Below are 19,269 nucleotides of genomic sequence, written 5' to 3'. Positions count from 1 at the left end.
CACATTGGCTCTTCACCTGGGCATTCTCTGCACAGAGAAATGTGGATGTATTGCTTCAACTGTATACAGTATTCACAGATTCACAGAATGGATCTGGTTGGGAGGGACTACAGTGGGTCATCTGGTTCAACCTCCCTGCTCAAACAGGGTCATCCTAGAACACATTGCATAGGATTGCATCCAGAGGATTCTTGAACATCTCTGGTGAGGGAGACTCCACAGCCTCTCTTGAGCAATCTGTTCCAGTGTGCTGTCACTCACACAGTAAAGAAATTCTTCCTCATGTCCAGGTAGAACTTTCTGTGCCTCAGTTTCTACCTGTTGCCTCCCAAGGTAGTGTCATATGCTTGCCTGCTCACTTCAGTCAGTAACCTGGACTCCATCAGTTAAAAGTTTTAGTAGAAAGAGAGACTTACGAACAATGCAGTAAATTTTAGCTCTATTTTCAATATAGCTATCTAGCAGACTCCTAATTATTTTTCTTTCAGAAAATAAAGGTTAGTTTCTTCTCACTCTCCCAAAGAATGTATAAAAATTACAGTTTACACAAAAATAAATGGAAAATTCTCTCTGGTTAAACAGTTATAATGCTATGGCAGCATCTTCTCTGCTAGTTTTTGTCAAGCCATCTATAAAGCATGATTATACTTGCAGGAGCGGGACTAGATAGAAACAAATCTTAATTTAGGCTAGCACCTTTCATTTGTTTATCTACCAAAAGAAGGACATGCATATTATTAAATAGCCGTAACTGACACCTCCAATTGTATCTGTCCAGAATACCTATGGATGCTTTACCATCACTGAAATAATTTAGTAAAGACTTTAGCAGTAGATGGATAATGAATCAGGAAATGGACATGAATACTTAGGTCATTTTGGTTTTGTTTTGAAAGGTTGAAATGCAGAAGGGAGATATGCCAAAAGAAAAAAAAAGTTTCACTTAATGTTTAGTGCAAAGCTTGTAAATAGAATGACAATTTATGGTTAACAATGATCTGTTCCCAGAGGATTAAGGACATAGTACAGTAGCTTTTGAGATAAGACTAAAAAAAAAAATCAAGCAGAACAATGATACATTACCTCATTTTTTCTTTTTTAAATCAGGTTCTTAGCAGTCTCCTCTATGTCACAGAAATAGCATACCAAAAACCCCTTTTTTCTGATAAAAATGAAGAACTTCTTAGAAAATTTAAAATTGACATGGAGCTTCATTGCTATGAATTCGAAGAAGAATGAGCCTCCTCTCACCTGCTTCTACAGTCTGAAAGCCAGAGTTCTGTTGACACATCTTGTCAGGATGAAGGTTCCTGAGTTCCTTGAAGAAGATGATGGCTCCTCCCTTAATTGGATATTGTTGGAAGCAGGGCAAGATATTGCATGCTACAGTACCTATGATTCTTGTCCACTAAAGATTGAATTGATCTCTGCTCAATAGTCTCTATTCAGAGTAGTTTTAGTTTTTCAACTTTAATGACTCTTTAGAACATTTACTTAGCATTCTCCTGGCTGCCCCTGTAATACTGATATCTTACTTTTTAATGCCTTTGGCTGAAAATATGTCTTAGATAATTTTATTTTTAACCTTTGTAATAGAATAAAAGGTTAAAAATATGAAGAGTATTTACTTTTCAAAGCAAAGAAATCCAAAATAAGCATTGCTGCTTATTTATTAAATTATTTTCATGTGTGTTTATTTTTGAAGTTTTTTAGCCCAATATGTGAAACAAAGATGACAAGATTAGAACTTTAATTATCAGTTACCTGTAAGCTTCAGTTTGTGTTTTGGTATTTGTCATACTTGCAAATATTCAAACTGAAATGGTCCTAAATGCAGTTCTTCAGTTTAAACCATAAAAGTCATGGTTTCAGGCTGATCAGCAAATTTAAGATGTTCTGCATTTTAATGCAAATTAAAAAATCCTCCAAAGCCAATCAGCAAACCAGGGATGATGTTTTGATTCAAATTTGTTAGTTTCTTTCAAAATAAAAATAATGAGTCTTAAAGATTCAAGAAAAGTCTTATCTTTCTTGCCAGCTTAGTTACTATCTGTATTTACAACCTCACAGAACTGAATTCAAAAGTAGGTGCTATTTACAAATAATATTTTTCCCAAAGTGATGTTTCAGTAAAAATTAAAAATTCTTGGTTTTGTTTTGTTTTGTTTTTTTTTAAACCTGCAATTGCCTAGAGAATTCATGCTATTTTAATATGACTAAAAATTGTTAGTACCATGAGTTTGCTTTTTTTTAGATTGCTCTAGCAAGTATTTCTTCATTTGGTGTGGTATACAAAATTTATTTCCTCTTAGCACTTGCTTTTTCCTGTTTTGTTAAGAAATGTTACAAAAGGAAGCCAGGTAATGTAGTCTTTTTGGATTTCAGTAAAACATTCAACACTGTCTCTCACAGGATCCTTCTGGACAAGATGTCCAAAGCAAGATGTTGCATGCTGTAGTATCTCTGATTCTTGTCCATTAAAGACTGAATGGATCTCTGCTCAATTGTCTCTATTCAGAGTTCAAAAGGAAACAAATATAAACGGATCCTCTCAGAAATTATTCCACTAAGTGAGATTTTTCTGGAAGAAAAGGTATTGAAGAGAAAGGGACATTTGAAAAATTGTGTCTGTCATAATTTCACTTTTGATGTATGTATACATTTCTGAAGTCTAAGCTCAGCTATGAACTAATTAAGAGCAAATAGGACATTCAAGGTGACTCAATTCAATTAATTTAAGTCATGACTGAAAAATAAACAGATATAAACCCCTAAAATAGATATAATGATTTTTCATCTTTAAAATATGTATTTCAATATTTGTATTCAATTAATAAAAGAAAATTTTGAGACAATAATCCTTTTAAGTATGTTTACTTCATATGGTTTTTGTGCAGTTTGATATTTCTGAAGTAATCAAAATATTTTTCTTTTAAAATAAATGAACTTACTCCACAAGGAAAATTACATACTTGAAAAAAGCAATTTCATTCATTCTATCTTTCAAGATTTTACATTGGAAAATATACTTCCCTATCATCTTATTCCTGTGCATAGGAGGTATGTTCTTTCCTCAGCTCCCAAGTCCTCAATTTTAAATGACTGAGGTCTCAAGACAGATTTTAAAACAAATGAAATCAAGAAAACATCTGTTTTGAACTTGTAGAACTAGGTGTTGATGCCCTCAAAGCCATAGAATTTAGCTCTTCAACAAACTGTGGCTGTAGACTGTTGGCAAGAAATTTCCATCAGTCTAGTAATACTGAATTTTTCAAGTCTTCTTTGATAATGTTTTTTAATTAGGTTTAGTAAGACGTAGATGGTTTACGTCTCATAGTAGGGGATCAATATTTTTAATTTAAACTATGAATAGAGTGCAGGAAATTACTTTTTCAAAGCCAACAGGGCACTGTTACTGGAATGTGTTATCAAAGCACTCAGTGGTTTGTCTGGAACATGACATTAAAACTCTGTAAAATAATAATAAAAAAAATTCTTTCTATATTCAAGGCAAAATAAGGAAATAATGGAAATCCTGCTGTTCTAGTTACAATGTCATATCCATCATTATTGCTTGTGGGATATGCAAACCAAAAGATCTCAAGGCCTTTAGAGGCATGGGGGCATGGAGTAAACAAGAAATCAGAGAGGTCATACAGGCAGGGAAATTATGTACTGGCTTCAGTGGGGACTTCAAAGAAGCAGCATATATAAACACAAGAAATGGAAGTTATACAAGGTGAGTTTCCACATGAGGTTAAGGAAAGGGTAAGAAGGCAAAAAGTGGAAGAAGCAGGATCTCTGTGCATCATAGCTTTCACATCCCAGCAGACTGAAAGATGTTCATGGTAGGGCAGCACTTTTCTCAAGCAGCCAAAACTTTGTCCTTGCCAAGGTCTGTGTATTTCTCCTTATGCCTTATTGTGTCTTGCAGGTGTTAGTTTCTGACTCTTGCTTAGGTTTTGCCTTTTTAGGCATAAGAGGAAGACCATATTTTTTTTCAAAGATATGATTTTGGGCCAGAGAGCCTGCCCAGGAGGGACTCCCTTCCTTCCCTACCAGACCAGTCACGGCAGACTGCGCTTCCTAAGGCAACTTTCCTTTATGAAAAGCCTGTATCTGTTATTTTTATTGCTTGTTCTAATGGACACAGCAGGAAACAGTTACATTTTTAGGTTCTTCAAAAGCAGAATATTCACAGGTCTCTGAGTTGTTCTGCGCTTCTTTCATCCCTGCCTGAACCTCCTGAAAAAAAACATTACTAACTCTTCGCAGTCACAAAGTCCATTTTCTAAATCAACACTTACTCAGCAGAAGCCAGACTTCTTTTCTGGTTTATCTGCATTTTTTGTATTTTAAACCACTGCTTGCTCATATGGCAGGCCTCCAGCTTGGATAACAGCGATTCCCTACTGCTTTCCGGGATTACATTTATCTACCTCTTTTCCCCTCACTTACATTATCTTTTTTTTCAGTAAGTGAAGCAAGGGGAAGGATTTGAAGGCTGGTGGAGGAGAAGCAAGGAAGAAAAGGCATAGCCCAGGTGTGCAGCAAAGAGTTAGGTAGTCCTTGGTGCTGACACTACTGAAGGAGTGAGCAGTACCATATGAAATACCAGGCCACGGTTTGCGACACTGTCCTGCAGTCTCTCTACGACCTGAAGTGGTCGTGTACCAAGACAAACGAGCCCGAGTCTGGCTCAATTTGGGACTTTTCTAAGACCCCTAAGTAAAATTCTCATGGACTGTGAAGGGTCAGAACAGATGAAAAATACAATCTTCCCTTACAAAAGTTAAGGGCACTCTTGCCATGAGGATCTGTGGTGTGCATGGCTTCCATGACATGTGTAAGTGTGCTGTGAAATGGAGCGCTCTTCCGAGTTGCCATTTAGAGGAGTGCATGTTCCTCCCCAGCACCATTGCCAAGGAAGGTTTTAAAGCCTCTTCCATATATTGATGGATGATTTTCCCTCAGTCAGAAATGAAAAGCATGCCGCTCAAAATTAGTCACGTTTTTGTTTTGTATGATCAGTGATGTATTGCTGCCTGCATTGTTGTGGCGGTTTTCATTTAACTGCAGCTGCAATCATTATGTTAACAAATCAGCTCTCTGCTCTCATTGAATTTGCTCTATACAGCCCTATAGTTCAGGGAAAGGTGTACAAAAATACGTGTAACATTCAAAATCAAGAAGCCATTTAGAACAGGAACAGCAGTAGAAAAAAATCACCAGAGCCAGCAAACCTCTGTATTAAATTATCAGTGGTAGATCAAAGGACAACTGCAAAGCTTTGAGTAATGGAGCTTTGCAACTTTCTCTGACATTCAGACCAATATTTTATTTAAAAACTGAGGTATCTGATCTGTGCTAATGACACCTTTGAAAAACTCCAGCTTCATTAACTCTACGGTCCAGGGGAATAAAACCCTCTTCTTTTTCCTAAAACCAAGGGAGGTCAGGATGAGCATTTACATAGAGAATTCAAAATACTCAGTCTTAGCATTGCTGAGTACTGCAGGAGGAATGAAAGCCAATTTCTTCTTTGCTACAATAATGAAAAATAGGTAAAAAAAAAAAAAGAGAGAGAAAAAATTACAAACATCTCAGATATCTCATGTCTCTACCATCCACCGTGGGGAGGGAGGTGTTTCCTTTCAGATGCAACAGCACGAATACTTATAACAGTCAAAGAGAGTGGTGTCAAATTGGCAGTTTTTTATTTTAAGAAGAAAATTTAGACCCCTTACTAGATTCGAAGTGCTGGAAGGAGCCTGCTACACCCTTTGTGACCAGAGGAAGGGTTAGGAAATCCCTGTGTCAGTGACAGTATAACAGTTGTTTCTCTCTAAGCCTGAGGGAGGGGCAATACACTGAGTAGGAGAAACTTCAAATTAAGGGTCAGTGAGCATATTCTGCATCCAGAAAGGAATTAGGAAAAAAGGAGTCCATTTTGAACCATGCCTACAGTTCTTTCAGAAAAAGTATATAATACAATCTTGACACAGGCCTTTAACTAAAACTTGTTAGTTTTAGCTCCTCATTTTCCCTACATCAAAAACCAGAAGAGATCCTTGGGCTGGTGGAATTTGGCAGAGTTCCATTAATTTCAGCAGAGTTGTGATAGTTCATGCCAGAAGAAGACCTGTGCTCAGGACTAATAAATGCTGTTCACATTGCTGTAGGATCTGAAAGTTGAAGCTTCCTCCTGGCCCATCAGATGCTGAACACTGCAGCAGCATCCTTCCTGAGATCCTGGCTTGTGCTTGAGATCTGATAGATAGCCCCTGGCATCAAGTGCCTTGACTGCTGTGTTCACAAGACTACCTATCAGTGAACATTTCAGATGGGACTTTTTATTTATATTCTAGATGTTCTCTGTTTCTAGAAAAATTGTAGCCATTATGGTCACAGAATCAGAGAATATTTGAGGTTGGGAAGGCTGGCATTATTAATCATTAGAAGCAGACAGGAGAAGATGCTGAAGTAAACTTTGAATCACTGAAATAATTCCTTTCCTAAAAGCCTTTTTTTTCCCCCCTTAGATACTTGCAAGATGTGCAGAAAGGAAACCTTAAAATAATACTATATTTTAGACTATATTGGTTTACAGAATAATCCACAGTAAATTATATTCTGCAAGTATAAATATCAATGTGTTATATACATGTGTCTGTGGGATAGATTTATATAAAACAAAACACATTTTCCTCTTTTTGCATACACATATTTAAATAAGGACATATGCATGTATATATTTATATGAAGCATGCTTGCAACATCAGTTAGGTGAGTAAATAGACTAATTTTTGGGGGCCTCTATTTCATTACTTTTAAGCAGGTAATTCAGAGCTATGGGGTATACACTAAGAAAAAAATACCCTTTTGTTACTGAAGTCTCTTAAATCAAAATCTGTAGTCTTTCTTGTGTAGTTTCATACTCTTTCTGGAGTGTGTTCCTGCCAGTTATGTGTAACTCTGCATGACAATAGAATAAAGCAGGGTAAAACATTTTCTACTGCTGGGCAATCACCAGCTGAAATATTTGTTTTCCTGATTACTGAGGTAGACATTGGCTAATGTGAGATTAAGAGGTAAAATAAATTCTTTTGCATTTGAATAGTAGAGATTTTGCTACTTTTGTCACTTTCATTTCAAAAGAAATAAGGATATTTCTCCTAAAACATAATCTGTTCTTACCTCAGAGGCTTTAAAACCATTTTAGGAAGGGGGAAAAGGAATTTAGTTCATTTAGGCAGCAAAACATTTTTAGAGAAATATTCAGCCAAATAGATAGACATACTATAGTATCTGAGTTCACAGTGTATTCAGAAGAAAGTTTCATAGTTTTCACAGAATGACAGAATATACTGAGTTAGAAGGGACCCACAAGGATCATTGAGTCTAGGTCTTAGCCCTGCACAGGACCATCCCCAAGAGTCCCACAATGTGCATGAGAGTATAATCCAAATGCCCCTTGAACTCAGTCAGGCTTGGTGCTGTGGTCACTTCCCTGGGGAGCCTGTTCCAGTATCCAACCATCCTCTGGGGAAGAACCTTTTTCTGATATCCAATGTAAACCTCCACTGACATGACTTCAGGCCTTTTCCTCGGGTCCTGTCACCACAGAAGAGACCAGTATCTGCTCCTTCTCTTCTCCTCATAAGGAAGTTGTATAGACTGCAATGAGTTTTAGTGAAGTCTGGAGGGTTTAGCTTTCAAAATATGACAGATGCATCATAAAATAAATTGATCTGTAAAGCGCAAAAAGTTAGGTAAATTCTTGAATAAAGCTATAAGAATAAAGCTTCACTTTTTGCTTGAAACTTAAACAAACAATCAAAGTATTTCTCATTGTCTGGATATTTTGATACTTGTTTCTCATTTAAAGAAACCTATTATGGTAAAAAGAAGCAGACAGATCAGACAGATAAACTGTTCCAAGGGAACTAAATACCAAGGGCTATTTATTAGATTTGGAACACAGGTCTCATATTGGTGTATGTGTAGAGTTCCAATTGTAACGAAACTCATTTCTGATATGCTCTCTTGCTGATAAACTGTAATTGGGGGCTGATTGAATATGAGGAGACTGTCATTCTTTTCTATCCAGTCTGACCTAACAGTCCTGGTCACTTCCTGCCAGAGACTAGAATAGGCTTTCTCAATCACCAGTAAAATGCATTTAGCTTGCTGAGAAAAAGCACTTGAGCAGTATCTTGAAACACTTCTAATTTATTAAGCAAAATGGAATGCAGCACACGAGGGAAGCATTTGAAAGGTGGACCAGCATTTTAAACAAGGATTCAGCAGCAGATCATCAGCTAATCAGTGCTGCATATTTCATTATTTTTCCAATCTCTTTGCTAATGCTGTCGCAAAGTCCTCCAACACCATTGATGGATCCTTCACTACCATGTCTCCCACTGTCAAGGCATACCAAGCAGCTCTGCACACACTTCTTGTATCATGCAAATAAAGATAAATGAAATAAGCAGTAAAAGTGCAGATTTTGTGTGGGTTTGCTCCCGGCTTTTGCTCTCATCTTGGTTTAAAGGCTGATGGATAATTTCAGCTTTGAGTCACCACCTGAGACCTGCTCTGGTTTCAGGAAGGTCTCTGCAGAAAATCCCAGTTCCTGAGGGTGGTCCTGGACAAGTTACAGGCCCACTCTCTACAGGCTCTTGATCTCGAGGTGTAACTGTCAGTGCTTAACTTTCTTTTCATGTTTCATGGCTGTGTCTTCATTTCCGTGCCATAACATGAGAATAATACTTTTGTCTTTTGGAAGAGAAAGGTGACTGAACATATTTTACAATGTTTTAAACCCTTTTGGAAAGTATACAGAGTCTTCCCGTGACATCCAGTTCAACAATAAAACCAACATGTTGAAGACAGCAGAGACAAGTGATATGAGGGGCTCAGGACACACAGCAGTGTGCACTGGCACTACCACAAAAGGTAATTGTGGGGACTTTTTTCTACAGTTTTGGAGAATGCAGATGACATCAAGATCTCCCATGCTATATTTCAGTTTCCAAGACCTAATACAGCAGTTTAATTTTTGCTGTCCAAAGAATCTGTTTTTCCACATAGACATGGCTGGATGACCACAAGGTCTCCTGCTTCCTCTTCACTTTCCTTTATTTGCTTTTTTGAGCACATTATAGTACCCGGTCAACCCATGGCACTATTTCTCTTTACTTCACATAGCTTTGCATCAGACCTTTTATGAGCTCCTAACTGCTTCACTCATACCTTTCTTACGGTTGGGACTTCCTGCCTTGTAAAACACCATGCTGTTCCATCAAAAACACTTGTGAAAATCTGTCTGTCTTGTAAAGAAACACATTATCATTAAATCCTGTACTTTTTTTGCTCTGCTGTCGTGGTTTTGCCCAGCTAGCCAGCCAGCCCCTGGTGCTGAGGATGGTTTTGTCCAGGTGGATTTCCGGACAAAAAGCCAATCAAAACTCTTAGTGACGCCTTTGCTAATTACATATTTAAGAAAACGGAAGAGAAGGCTGGTTGCGCAGTTGAAATTAGGAGCAGCAGCCATGTAGAAGAGGCGGCGAGGCCCGAGGAGGGCCAGGCCCCCTCCTCCCCCAGCCTGGGCCGGGGGCAGGTATGGCACTGAAGCCCCCTTTCTCTCATGTAAGAGAGTAAAGAAAAAAAAACTTTAGAGGACTGACTGTTTGGACAGAAACCGCTGGAGAAGAATTCTGGCAGAAAGATAAGGGACCTCCAAGGTCAAAGCTGGCAACTGGAGGAGAGAGAAGAAAAGTCCGAAGGGGGAGAGCTGTTTCTCCCCCCTTTTGCTCTTTCCCTTCAGCGGGGAAAAGACTGAAAAATAAATCCCTACCACCTGTAGAAGTTTGTTGGGGTGATGAGACCCTCATGCGGCTCACAAAGGAGCTTGTGGATGTACAAGGAAGCCGAGACTTCATGAGAAGGACTGGAATGAGGCAGAGTCCTGCTGAAGATTTATGAGCCTGAGAGAGATGAGGCTTACACTGGAGCAGAATGGCTCGGGTAAGCTTGGGATCTCAGTGAGAGATCCATGCTGCTGGTTCTAGTGATTTGTGACCCTGAGGGAACCTACGCTGGAGTAAAAAACGGCTCAGGTAGGGACGTTGGGATCCATGTGTGGGATCCATGCTAGACCCATGTCGGAGAGGTCTATCAAGGACTGTTCTCCCGTGGGGAGGGAACTCTACAGAAAACAGAGATGGACTCATAAGCCATTATCCCCTGTAACCCTGTGGAAGAACATCCATGGTAGGCAAGTGTCCCCTTGCAAGACTATGGAAGAAAAAACCTTCAGGGCCTGGGTAACCCCCAGCCTCCGGTCTTAGCCCAGGAGGGGGGTAGGCCCAGCCCTGGAGGCTAGCACAGAGCAAGAGAGAAAGAGTTCCAGCTGCAATGAGAGTGCTGCAGAGTTATTGAAAAGACCTGGAGCTCCGAGAATGGAGAAAAAAACTGCTTCTCCTCCTTAGACTGATATAAAGGGGGAAGAAATATTTCTGTAAATACATAGTACTTTTACTTAAGTAGAATTGTTGTAGATATAGTTCTTTAGTTTTAGCTTGTTAGTAATAAATGTTAATATTATTTTCGCAAATTCAGGTCTCTTTTGTCTGCATAAACCTTCTCTCGACTTACAGTAATTCTGTGGGGGGTGTGAGAGCAAATTGACCCAGAACAAAACCACGACATCTGCCCTTTTATTAGGGAGACTGCATTATGCAAGGTTTATCCTTAAATTGAAGGGAAAAGCTTATTGTATTTACCTTCTCTGTCTACAGCAAAGCCTCATGTACTTATGACGTCCATAAATAACAACGTAATACAGTTTTCTTTAGCAGTGTTTTAGAGTGACTTATTGGAAAAGTAATTATGCAAACTTAGTGAGAGGAGGTTGAGCTGTGGAAATTTATTCACGATTTTAAGCATAGCAGATAACACTTGAGCTTCCATTAGCTGCAGGACACAAAGAATTCAGAAACTCCGTGTTGTGTGTGTTTGCTTAGACTTGAAGCTGAGTCATAAAACCATGAATTTTGAAGAGGGGGTATTTGATTAGACCTGGAGGGATGATCAATATGTTTAATCAATTTACTCAATTTTAATAAATGCCATGTTGTAGTGTACAATAATGTGTAAATTTTATTCAAGGATGTAAGCAAGCTGGAAGAGATGAACCTAGATTCCCTTGTTATTGATAGATAAGGAGTTTGGGATTAAGAATGCATTTAGATACCTCAAAAGAAAACAGAATAAATATGTACTGACACTGGAGAGGATATCATCTGTTTACAACTGAAGATCTGTAGTATGCATGGAGGGGGGGAGCCAGAGAACACAAATAGGGCACTGGGAGCCTGTCTCCTAGTTTGTGTTTTAGAAATTAGACAGATTAAATTATTTCCTTGAAATAGGTGATAGGGAGAACATTTACAGTTTGACAACATTGTCTTGCAATGAAGATTTAATAAGAAAATTTTGTTCTCTTAAGATTGCAAGCTTCTTTTCTTATACGTGCTAAGATGTGCATGTTAAAAACAAACCATAGTTCAAACATGACCATTAAGTCAAGAATAGAAATATATATCTGTCATTCAAAGTTATTTGTGTATGCAAATGACTGTTTGGCTCTTCAAGTCAGCCTGATGGTCCCTGTACTGCTCTTCCAATAATTAACACTTGATAATGCTATCTTCTGTGTTTGAATAATTTAGATAAGGAAACATGCAGGGGCAGCAAAATCAGAAGTAATTAAATGTTTATTTTTACTATCAGCTCCATGGGATATCAAGCTGCAGGTTGACCCTCTGAAATAACCTTATGTGAAAACACTCAAAATGCAGGACAAAAAACCCAGACCCCAAACAAAAAAACAAAAAAAAACCCAAACCCACAAACAAATAAACAAACAAACACCACCCCCCAAACACGCACTCCTCATCAATACTTTGTTTGGACAAAAGATACTTTGCTTGGAGCTAAAAAAAAAGGGATAAAAATGGTGTAGCTGTCATGTAACTACACAAGTATGTGAAGAAAGAAAACTGCGGAAAGAGGAATAAAGAGAAAGGTTGTGTGTACTCGGTAACTGCAGAAGGTGCTGAAAATTATGTGCATAAAACTAAGACTACTCCCCAAAGCAGCACAGTTATCAAAAACACAATACCAATTAAACAAAATTGCCTATACAGGCAACAAAGCAAGATTAAAAGCATAGCTCCTCTCTAGACAATAAAATGAATAAACATATATCTCAGGAGGCCAAGTGTGCGGATGAAACCTAGTCTGTCCTCAAGACACACTTCAGAACTATTGAGCTCCAACCTTAAGCCTTTCTCTGAGCAGCTCCTCCCTTGTCCCGATGCCCTTTTTTTCTAAGAAAATCCTTTATATGTTCTCATCCAAGAAGTTAAGAACTTATTGTTCTGACAATGAATTGTGAGCATTGTGTTTCCACATAAAGGATGTGAGGTACCTTGCTGTTTAAGACATTTATCTGGTTTGGCATTAAGGAATTAATTCCTGTTCTAATCCATCTGCTTCTTGGTGGCTGACTGCCCTTTGCTGTGGTGGAACAATAGATCAAGACAGTCACACATCTACATTTGAATTTTTTTCAACCAAACAGTTTCAGTTTATGAAAAAATGATACCACTATTACTTAATGCCTCATACCCCTTTGTTTAAAACATATTCTGCAGCTGCCAGAACTGTGGTCTAACACAGATTAACAACAGCAAAAATATTTTGAGTTCTTCTCACTTTTCTTGCTATAGAAACCTGACTTTGAGGTGGAGCTTTTTGGTATATGGAAAATGCCAGGAAAACAGGCCTTTTTTTTTTTTTTTTTTTTAGGTTGATAGGACAAAATTTAATGTCCTTTTGAAGTTCCATATAAGCACAAAGAAGGGGCAGGCTCTAATGCCTGGGACCCGAGGGTTCCAGTATGTGCTAATGGCCCTGAGGGGAGCCTTGTCTGAGCCTCCATTACGTCCCTTGCTCCATGTCCCAAGGTGTGGGAGTCCCATTTGGGCTCAGCCTGGGCTCAGTCTGTGCCTGAGCTGAGTTAGCAATGTCCCTATTTCCAGCTCACTCTGGCATGGGTCTTGGACATGAGTGTGGTTAGTGTGTTTCCTAGGTGGATCCCAGGTATATACCATAGCTTGTCTCTGGTCCTGCCTTTGATCGTGCTGTCAGGATGGAGTTTGGACCTGTGTTGCAGCTTTGCTTTCAGTTTTATGTGTGGTATCATCTCTTTTGCTCCTGACTGAGCTCCCTGTTGTATCTAGGACTGTTGAAGGACCCTGTCACTAAACCTAGTCCTGCATGATGTGCACAGCCTCTGTGGGACTGGGCCCCATGGACGAAGGTGTGTGTTATGCAAGGGTTGCCCTTGGCTCCTTGCTTGCCTGCAGCAGCCCTTGCTGTTCCTTGAGATGCAGCTTCAAAGCTTTGTAACTTTGTAAGTGCTGCACACACATAGGTGATGCTGAGTTTGCACATGCATCTTGTCTGACATCATATGCAAGTTATATTTTGAGTATGCAAACAGCCAGTTAGAAATGTAAGCCAGCCATTTGAGTGCCCTTAACCAATCATTGTATACAACATTCAGTAGTTTGCAGGAGATTTGCCAGTGCCCTTGAGACTTGAACAGTGGAGGCCAGGACTGTTGTCTCTGTTGGACATGGAAGATGGAATACTTCCTTTCAGTAGTGATTTTTTTCTCCTTGCAGTATTTCATCTGTTGTCATTTTTGAGTTGGAATACTGCAAGGCCTGGTGTACTGGCTGTAGTTCCCACAATACTCAGGCTCTACCCCTTTCCTATGGCAGCACTCTGATATTTGCAATTAGTAGGCATCATTGCAATCAGTTGAGCTGTTTGAACTAAAAAGCTTCTTATAAACAGAGTGAGCTTGTCTGCTGCTTAAGTCAGTCATGGGCTCCATACTGGGTCAGGATTTATTCATGCAAATTAAGAAATCATACCACAGCGAGTAGTAGAAAATATGAGAATAGTCTCTTTAAATTCTGAAAACCAAAACTAAGCAAGGAAGAGCTAGAGATGGAAACTATAGAGAGACTTATAAATAAAATTGTTCTCTTTAACTTCGTAAGTATTTTATCTAATTTCAGGCTGAAGTGGCATTCCCTGCAGCTTCTTGGCACCCTCCCATGACAATGTTTGAGTGTTTGGTATTTCAATAACTGAAAGAGGCCTTCAAGAAATACAGTGAATGTCTGAAACCTTCCCTGTCCACTTGCTTTTGTGACAGAAAATTAGTTTCTCATCATATTTTTTCCTTCTCTGAGCCTCCATCCTGGAAAATTTCAGTGCTGTCAACAGCTTCATCTCTCTATTATATTTCTTTTCTATTATAAAAATATTGAAACAAAGCTCAGTTTTAAGAAAATTTTGGTTTGAGTCAGAATAGTTTCCTGTAGAAGACCACTATTTGGGCTTGGTCTGTAACAACCACTCTGACTGCAGTATCTGTCTTGGTGCAGCAGGTTTCTGGGCTGTCAAATTTACATAGCTTCTTGTCACTGGTTCTTGTCTTCCTCTGTCCCCTTGTGAGTGGAGTTCCCCAAATCCTCACTCTGACTAGGTTATCTGCTGCAGCCCCATGGACTAGCTCCCAGACTGGCTTTGAAGGATAGCTGCACCTTGCCTGGGCAAAGGCAAATAGTTGGGCTGCAGGGTTCTGCTCAGGGGCGATCCTTTGCAGGTGCATGAGACCAGATTTTGCTTAAGATCAAAGTTTGGCAACCTTTTCCAAACATTCTCATAAACCTTTTACCCTGGATAAAACAGTTAATAAATACACAAAATCCACATGGTCTGAGTTTGCCTGTATTTCACCAATTTTCAGAGACTGAATCCAGCAAGTCTAGTTGTCTCCAATATCCCTAGGTGTAACACCACTGAAAAACAATTTTATTTAGGTGTGTAATGACAGATTATTATTTTAAGCAGTTAAGGTTAGAAAATTTGGAGCAAGTGTGAGTTCTCTTGAACTTTTTATGCTGTCTCAACTTGTGACTGACAGTTGCCTTTGTGGAAAGAGGAATAAGCTAGCAAAATCCAATTTATGAATACTCAGAGCTTGATTTCAAAGGATTCATGAAGAATCACTACTGATGAAGTATTATAACTTACACATATTCCTTCATTCTTTTTTACAGTGATTTTTTCATCAGATGGACCTTTTTTTGTAAGATGTCTCATAATACTGAAGCAAGTCAACAGGAAGGGGCAAGTATTCTGCAGTAATCTGTTCCTTTTGTGGGGAGAAAATTCCTTTGCCATAGCACAGTACTGATTCTATCCAACCAAGATCCATTCTCCCCCCTTCCTTCCTACTTCCCTTTTGATATTGTTTGAAGGATTTATAAAGCTTCTTTTATAAAACTTCTCTTTTTGGAGGGGACTAGGGGACCAAATCAAGCTAAAGATGATATTAAATTGTCCCTGTTAACTCTTTGTCTCGTGTTTACTTTGGGCCAATTTTCTCTTTCCCCCACACACAATTGCAGTAAGTTCAGAGAGGGTTTATGCAGATGAAAGAGATCTGATATGGGGAGAATAATATTAGGATTTATTACTAGCAAAATAATAACTAAAGAACTATATATACAACAATTATAACTAGGTCAAAGTGCTATGTAATTAAAGAAATACCCCTCCCCCCTTGTATCAGTTTAGGAGGAGAAGCACTCTCTTTTCCATTTCCAGAACTACAGGTCTTCTAAATAATTTCGCAGCACTTGAAAGTTCCTCTTCTGTTATCTCTAGGATGACAGCTCCGGTTCATCGCAGTTGGAACTGTCTCTCTCTCTCTGTCTGTCTCCTATGTCGACCTCAAGGCTGGGCCTACCCCCTCCTGGGCTAAGACTGGAGGCTGGGGATTACCTGGGCCCTGTGGGGTCCTCCATGGACTGCAAGAGGTCACTTGCCTGATCATGGTCTTCACCACAATTACAGGGGGTAATGGCTTTTGAGTCCACCCCTGTTTCTTGTAGGGTCCCTCCTCATGAGAGACAGTCCTTGATGTGAGTCCACCTTTGGGCAACTTCTTCCATTCTCTGCTGTCCCTTAGGGTCACAAATTCAGCTGCACCAGCATGGTTCCCTCACTGGGATCACAAGCCCTACCCGGGATGACTTGCTCCAGCATAGGTCTCTCTCTCCATGGGCCACAGGTCTCCAGTCTCCAGCAGGACTCTGTTCCATCTTAGGTTTTTACAGAGTCACAACCTTCTCGTGCACTCACATGCATTCAGCTGCTTCAGCACAGACTCCTTCATGAGCTGCAATCTCATTCAGTAATCTTCCACAGATGGCAGGGTTTTTAGTTTTCAGTCTTTTCCCTGCTGAAGGGAGAGAAAAGGGAGAGAGAAGGAGTCCCGTGTCCCAACCACCTCCCCCCCCGCTCCCGCCTTGGGCCTCTCTTCTCTCTCCTCCAGCTGCCAGCTTTGACCTTGGAGGCTGCACTGTCTCTCTGCCTGGAATTCCTTCTGCAACACATCTCGTCCAAGCAGGTTTTCTCTAGAGTTTTTTCTCTACTCTGTTGCAGGATAGAAGGGGCCTGGCCCCCCTTGGTCGGGCCAGACTTGGCCCGGAGTGGGGAGCACATGCTTGGACCCAACAGGGCCGGCTGCTACGCTGGCTCCCTCATTTGTTCTTCTACCTCGTGGCTCTTATCTCTTCTGCCCCCACAGCTTCTCTTCCATTCTCTTAAATGTGTAATTGGCAGAGGCATTACTAAAACTTTTGATTGGCTTTGCTCCAAAAATCCACCTGGAAAAACTATTTTCAGCCCCAGGGGAGCTGGTTGGCAAACGCGCAACACTCTTTGAAAGATACTGCCTGTGCCATAGATTACAAGCCAGTTATGTAGGAACATCAGGTCTAAGTCCTGTAAAACTCCAATGCTAACACTAGTGTCTGCAGAGTAATACAGCTGACAAACTGTGACACGCTATGGAAATCACTGGAAATTTGTTTCTTATCCAGGTTGTTCTTTCATACTGAAGAGTTATTCCATTATTACAAATGATGTTCTGAGAGGCAAAATTATTAATTTCCTTAAAGCCAACGTTTTCTTGTCTTCCTGAGAAATACAGGAATCCTTCTGTAAGGGGATTTTTTTAGTTAGCAGTCACTTGCCTGATCTGGTGTTTGGGGTTACACTTGAGTAGTGGTTCTTCAGAGGAAGGACCTTCAGAGGTCCTTCCTTAATGTTTCTATGATACTCTGCTATACTACAGTTTTCAAATGAGTTTACTACATCTCTTCAGTGTAAGTCAGTCAGTCTTATTTCCTGCACCATCCCAGCTGTCCCACTTTCACATCTCATGTCATATGTTTTCATAGAATCATAGATTGGTTTTGGTTGGAAGTGACCTTTAAAGGACATTTAGTTGAATAAACCTGAAATGAGCAGGGTCATCTTCAGAATCACAGAATGGGTAAAGTTGGAAGGCACCACAGTAGGTCATCTGGTCAAGACTTCCTACACAAGCAGGGTCATCTGCACATTGCACAGGATTTCATCCAGATAGTTCCTGAGTATCTCCAGTGAGGGAGACTCCACAACCTCCCTGGGCAATCTGTTCCAGGGCTCAGTCACTCACGCTGTAAAGTTCTTTGTTATGTTCAATGGAACTTCCTGTGCTCCAGTTTCTGCCTGTTGCCTCTTGTGCAATTGCTCTGCACCACCAAGGAGAGCCTGGATGCATCCTTTTGGCACTCTCCCTTTGGGTAATTATTGCCCTGGTTTCAGCCAGGACAGGGTTAATTTCTGCAACAGCTGGGAGAGGGCATGACTAGGACACAGAGGTTATTCTATACCACCTCAAATCATTGCCAGAGGCAGGGAAAAGAGACTCTCTCTTCGGAGAAGAAAGTTCCTTCTGGTTGAGAAAACAGCGGGGGAAGCCATCTGGTATTGTTTACTGCTGGGGACTTTCCATATAAAATGTTTCTTTCTCTTACACCTTCTGTTATTAATATTGTTGCTGTTACTGTTTGTTTTCTTATCTCATCGCTGTTTCCAGTAAGGTATTCTTACCTCAACCTGTGATCTTTGCCTTTGTGCCTCCAGTTGGAGGAGAAGCAATGCACAGTTTTTGCAGGAGTACTAAATTGGAGAACACCATTCCTAAACCACAACACTTATAATACAGTGACGAGGTCCCTTCTCACTTGTCTCTTCTTGAGGCTGAACAGGCCTAGATCCCTCAGCCTTTCCTCATAAGGGAGATGTCCAGTCTCCTGACATGAGCCGGGAATAAGACACGAGACCAGCAGGGTTCTTGAACAGGGCTGTAGATCTTACCAGGGCTATGCCCAAGGCTGATCTGTTTATTGAACAAAATGGTGGATTTTTATAGGGTAGGTTGGGGAAGGTGCCAGAAGGTAGGAGGGATATGCAAAACTTGGACATGGGATAGGTCAAAGGTAAATGAATAAACATTAGGAGGTACAACAGCAGCAGGGTACGAACAATGATTGGTTGGGACAGATACGACACTGTAAGCTGTCCAATGGTAACTGTACTTTTGCTCCTAGGAGAGAAGTCCATGGTAACCAGTTGTAACATTTCAAAATGGAGCCTCAAACCAGCAATGGGTTTTAGCCCTGTTGTGATTTTGCCCACCAGCCCATCCCTGGGGCTGAGGATGGTTTTGTCCAGGTGATTTCCAGACAAAAAACCAATCAAAAAGTTCAGTGACGCCTTGCTAATTACATCTTTAAGAAAACGGAAGAGAAGGTTCGTTGTGCAGTTAAAATTAGGAGCGGCAGCCATGTAGGAGAGAGGTGGTGGGTCCGGAGAGGGCCAAGGCCCTCTCCTCCCCTGGCTTGGGTCGGGGGGGGCAGGTGTGGCACTGAAGCCTCCTTTCTGTCTTGTAAGAGAGTGAAGAAAAAAAAGTTTAAAAGACGGACTGCTTGGACAGAAACCACTGCAGAGAAATTCCAGCAAAGAGATAAGGGACTTCCAAGGTCGAAGGTGGCAGCCAGAGGAGAGAGAAGAAAAGTTCAAAGGGGGGAGAACTGTGGAGGATCAAAGAAGAGCGGACTTTCACCGATGGAAGGAAACATATGATAAATATTGAAAGGACTTTTAAAAGGACTCTTTATTTATCACAAGGGCTATGGACTTTGAGTGCTTAACATCTATGGACAGTTCAATAATGTTTAATGGTTGTTGTAGGAGTTACAGTTATATTATATTAGAATAGAT

At 40.2% G+C, this 19,269-nt stretch overlaps 1 long non-coding RNA gene across 1 annotated transcript in view; it reads left to right on the top strand.

Annotated features, from left to right (window-relative positions):
* Positions 1-15,082: 15,082 nt before the first annotated feature.
* The window catches only part of LOC114059380, a 20,715-nt gene continuing 16,528 nt past the window's right edge, over positions 15,083-19,269 (top strand). The window contains exon 1 of the long non-coding RNA XR_003571649.1: positions 15,083-15,169. This is a non-coding gene — a long non-coding RNA (uncharacterized LOC114059380). The remainder of the gene's footprint in view (positions 15,170-19,269) is intronic.

The sequence above is a fragment of the Empidonax traillii genome, unplaced genomic scaffold (genome assembly GCF_003031625.1).
Source record: "Empidonax traillii isolate 1590-97213 ecotype Southwest subspecies unplaced genomic scaffold, ASM303162v1 scaffold220:size741200, whole genome shotgun sequence".
In the NCBI taxonomy this organism is placed as follows: domain Eukaryota; kingdom Metazoa; phylum Chordata; class Aves; order Passeriformes; family Tyrannidae; genus Empidonax; species Empidonax traillii.
Note: the sequence above shows the minus strand (reverse complement) of the source record. Positions and strands in the feature narration are given on the sequence as shown.